Below are 4,972 nucleotides of genomic sequence, written 5' to 3'. Positions count from 1 at the left end.
GTCGGACATTCATGAGAGAGGCGAGGAAGAAGGGGAAGAAGAGGAGAGGAAGAAGAGGAAGTCTTCTCCTCTATTCTTTCTTCTCTTCTTTTTTCTTCTTCTTCTTCCTCTTTATTTTATCGGGAACGAGGGTCGTCGAGAGGGTCGCCGAGCGGTACAGGAGAAACCCTAAATAGAAAGTATCGTCGGTGTGAGATACATGTACCGTCGGTGTCGGACACTACACCCACATCCCACAAGTGGTGCGGGCTTCGACGCCCACGTCACTTGTGGGACGTGGATGTAGTGTCCGACATCGAAGGCCACATGTATCTCACACCCACGATACTTGCTAGCTATTTAGGGTTTCCTCTACCGAAAAGAAGAGGAGAAATAAATAAGAAGAAGAAAAAAGAAGAAAAAGAAGAGGAGAAGAAGAAAGGAATAGTGGAGAAGAAGAGAAAATAGAATATATTCTATTTTCTCTTTTCTCCACTATTCCTATTCTATTTTCTCTTTTCTCCACTATTCCTTTCTTCTTCTCCTCTTTTTTTTCTTCTTCTTTTCTTCTTCTTCTTCTTCTTCTTCTTCTTCTTCTTCTTATTCTTATTAGCCGGAAGTAGAGAGAGGTTTCCTAGTGTCAAAGTATTGAAGAAATCCATGCCTTCATCATTAGCCAGAAGTAACCAGGGCATGTTGGTACGAAGTTCTGCAAAGTTGTTCTGGAATGGAGTCCCGGATAGAATAATTCGCCTTTTGGTACGAATTCAGCAAAGGCCTTCCAAATAGCGATATTCGGAAGGCTCTTGCTGAACTTTGTACCAAAAAGCGAATTATCCTATCTGGGACTCCGTTCCAGAACAACTTTGAAGAGCTTCGTACCATCATGCACATGTTACTTTCGCCTAATGATGAAGACATGGTTTTGTTGAATCCCTTGACACTAGGCGACCTCCCGACCCCTCGGCGATCCTATCGAACATGAGAGGAAGAAGAGGATAAAAAAAGAAGAGGAAGAAGAAAAAAAAAGGAGAAGAAAGAATAGAGGAGATCTTCTCCTCTATTCTTTCTTCTCCTCTTATTTTTCTTCTTCTTCCTCTTTTTTTATCGGGAACGAGGGTCGTCGAGGGACATAGATGCAGTGTCGTCGTTGTCGATATATACCCCCTCTCGATAGCTTACTATGATTAGGTAGCTAGTTCTACGTTTGGCACTAATATATCCATCTGTCATGTTTGAATAATAATTGCCATGTTGTAAATATTTGTAGAAACTATGGACACCGCCCTAGACGAAGCAACAAAAGAAGCGTTGTTGAGGGACATAATCGCAGAAGGAAGTGATGCCATCTCGTTGTTTCTCAACGAAACCGATGGTCTGGAAGGAGAGGGTGAACAAGCTGGCTACGGTGACCTAATGCCGGTGCAAGAAGAAGAACATGAGGACGGCTCCGGTGACCCAATGCCGGTGCAAGAAGGAGACCGTGATGACGGCTCCGGTGACCGAACCGAGTCCGGCCAGGTATATATATTAGTTAAGCCTATGCTGACTAGCTGATTGATGCATTCATTGTTTGGGTATGTACACATATTAATTAAGTCTTTGTTCTTTTTTCTAGCCCTCCGAATCGAGCACAACTTCGGTAAAGAGACGAGGCCCGAAGAAAAAGTTGAGCTCGGATGAAAAGTTTGAGATCATAGCAATCGCGTCCGACGGCCAACCTATTGAACCCCTCCGGACAAAGAGCGCATTTGTTGGTCAGTGCGGGGTTCTGGTTAGGGACAAGATCCCGATAAGCATCCAGCAATGGTTTAAGCCGGCTACAGAAGACCCTGAGGTGTCTTATGTCAATGATATGCAGAAAAATGATCTTTGGACTGAGCTGAAGTCAAATTTCACCCTACCGCCTGAGGATAATCCAGAGAACCCAGTTAAAGAGAAATTAATCAAGTCTTTTGCTCTGAAGAGGATGGCAGAACTATTCAGGAGGTGGAAGAAAGAGTTGAATAAGTTTGTCAAAAATAATGAGACACCAGAATTCAAGGGCAGATATGAGAAGATCAGAGATCACTGGCCCGCATTTGTGGCCCACAAGACATCAGAAAAGAGTAAGAAGATGTCGGCGACAAACAAGCAAAATGCTGCGAAGAAGAAGCTTCACCATCGCACGGGGTCAGGTGGCTACCTCGTAGCCCGGTCTAAGTGGTCCAAGACTGAGAATGATCTGGTTCATAAAGGGATCGAACCAGAGACAATTAACTGGCCAGACCGTTGCCGGACTTGGTTCTTCGGGGCTGGCGGAACACTGGACCCTATAACACGGAAGTGCATTTGGACGAACGATCAAATGGACATACCAGTCAGTAAGCTTAAGCAGTATATCGAAGCAGCGCAGGAAGGGACGTTCTTTCCAGACAGAGAGAACGACGAGCTCACAATGGCCCTCGGGAATCCTGGGCACCCTGGACGGACACGAGGCACGCCAGGCTCCATTCCGTGGAAGGTTGGGTTTCCGGACGCAGGCGGTTACAAATCCCATGAGAGGAGGAAAAAAGTACAGCAGACCCAAATGCAGGCGCTGCAAGCAAGGGTAGACGCGATAGAGGAACGAGAAGCAAATCGCAGCAAACGTACTACCGAAGCCTCCCCTGAAGCTACCCCGCCATCTCAGCGCAGAAGCAGCGTGGCTTCCACCTAGCTGCTTCAGTCGGAGCATGCCTTGACGGCTCCTGCCAGCTATCCCGTGGATGCTATAACGGAGTCTCAAAATGGCCACCTTATGAGGCAATGGATGAATTTGAAGGTCAAGGCGGCTGTTGGCTCTGTTTATCCTACTGAACCCGGCGCAACTTTTCACTACTGGCCGATTCCAGAAGGATATGCTAGGGTGATGGTGGATGAGATAACGGAGGGATTTGAGGACCTCCAGCTTGACCACCCTACCGGTGAAGGGGAGACTCGGCCGGGGTCTGCTCTGAAGACTCCATGCCTATGGCGGAAGGAGCTCATCAACCTTCCGAACTGGACGCCACCGCCTCCTCCTCCTCCTCCGGCGAGTCAGGGCACTCCGCCTCCACCGCCTCCTCCTCAGGTGAGTGACGATCAGGGCCCTCGGCCGGCTCCTTCTCCGGCGCGTGGCGGCACTCCGCCTCCTTCTCCGCCTGCGCCGATGCGCCCGAGCAGCCAGCCTCCTCCTTCTCCGCCTCGTCAGCAAGGGCGGAAGAGACCTGCTGCCGCTCCAGCTGCTCTGGCGCGTCGTAGTCCTTCTCCTCCGCCTCTTAAGCAAGTAAAGACGACAACCGCTATGTCCGTCTAGCAGTACAAACAGAGGCGGGAGGACATACAGATTCGGTCCTTCTCTGAAGACTCCAGAGAAGTTACCATACGAGAGGACCCAGGAGGAGAATGCTGAGATCGCGCGAGAAGAAGTGAAGAAATTCTTTGAAGGGGTGAAAGCAAAGAAACATCCACCTTCGGAGGAGAAGGTAGATCGGGTGAAAGTGACGTGCACTCTGGCTGCCCTGACAAAACCACCGAAGTCTGATCCGCCGAAAGGAAACTATGACCGCATTATTGGAAAGGAATTTGCCGAAGCGGAGCGGTCGGGAAGTACTGTCAGTGATCAAAGGCTGAAAGAACGACGAGCTGGGAAACATATTGCCCAGCTCGGCGAACAAGCGAAGCAATCGTGCCCGCCGCTCAAGGTGCCTAGCCACAACGTCGATAATGATCCGAGGATGGTGCCTGGTTATAGCAATCTTGCAGATTACCTGCCCGACGAAGTACATTATGAACCCATGGAGGTGCAGATACAAAGATACGAGTACGGGAAGCCTCTCGTCAAAGATGAAAGATCTCTATCAACGATGATGCGAAGATTGCATGATTGGTACTTGAAAATCTGCAGAGACTCTGGGGGGAGGAGTACTTTGTATGTGAAAGTTAAAAAGGAGCATGACCTCGTTGGAATTGATCTGTTGCCTGTTCCATTTGAGGAGTTCTATCAGTTTTTCAATCAATTGGCCCTCGATAAACAACGGTCGCCTGCTACTGTCTGTAAGTATAGTACTACTTCTGTCTCTATATAGCTTAGCTCTTTCATTGCATGTATTTATAATCATCCTCACTATATTATGCAGATTGAAGATCGCCGAATTGAAGAAAAGACAAGTCGGTGATATTGGGTTCATTAACACATATCTCATAGATGCAACTCAGGTTAAACTTCATGCCGCAGCTACCGAGGCCAGCTTGCTACGATCGTTCATAATAAATCAAAACAAAGATATAATACTCTTTCCTTACAACTTCAGGTGAGTGTTACTGTCTTGTGCGTATTCGGTTTCCCTTATATATTAGTCAAGGTTATAGTAATGTAATTCATGAGTTATGCATGTGTGTGCAGTTTCCACTTTATTCTCCTAGAGATTAAGCTTGAGCAGGGAGTAGTAACCGTCTTGGACTCTAAACGAAAAGATCCCAAGGAGTATGCGGACATGACTGAAATCCTCAAGAAGTAAGTTAAATCAATCATTATCCACCATATCAGCAACTTTGTTCAATTCCTGATATCAAGTAATTGTTTTCTTTGTCCGGCAGGGTTTGGAGAAAATTCACCAAAATAGTTCCGGGACTGCCGAAGGAGCTGGAATTTAGACACCCGAAAGTAAGTACTATAGTAGCATGTTCCGCGCATCTCCTAGTGATTCAAGTGCTAGTTTCATCAATACCATTTAGCATTCTTGCTTATCAGTTTGATTGACCTCTATTTCTTGTAAAGTGGTTGTGGCAGGAACAAGGGAATGATTTCTGTGGATACTACATCTGCGAGTCTATCCGCCACACGACCTGTGAGCGGGGCGGGTACTCTAACGAACAATATGAAGTACGTAAATAACAACATTCACAATTTTATTTTATTACCATCATTTGTGTTGAGTTCCATTCATTTATATATATATATATATATATATATATATATATATATATATAT

This window comes from Triticum dicoccoides, chromosome 7A (genome assembly GCF_002162155.2).
Source record: "Triticum dicoccoides isolate Atlit2015 ecotype Zavitan chromosome 7A, WEW_v2.0, whole genome shotgun sequence".
Lineage (NCBI taxonomy): Eukaryota > Viridiplantae > Streptophyta > Magnoliopsida > Poales > Poaceae > Triticum > Triticum dicoccoides.
Note: the sequence above shows the minus strand (reverse complement) of the source record.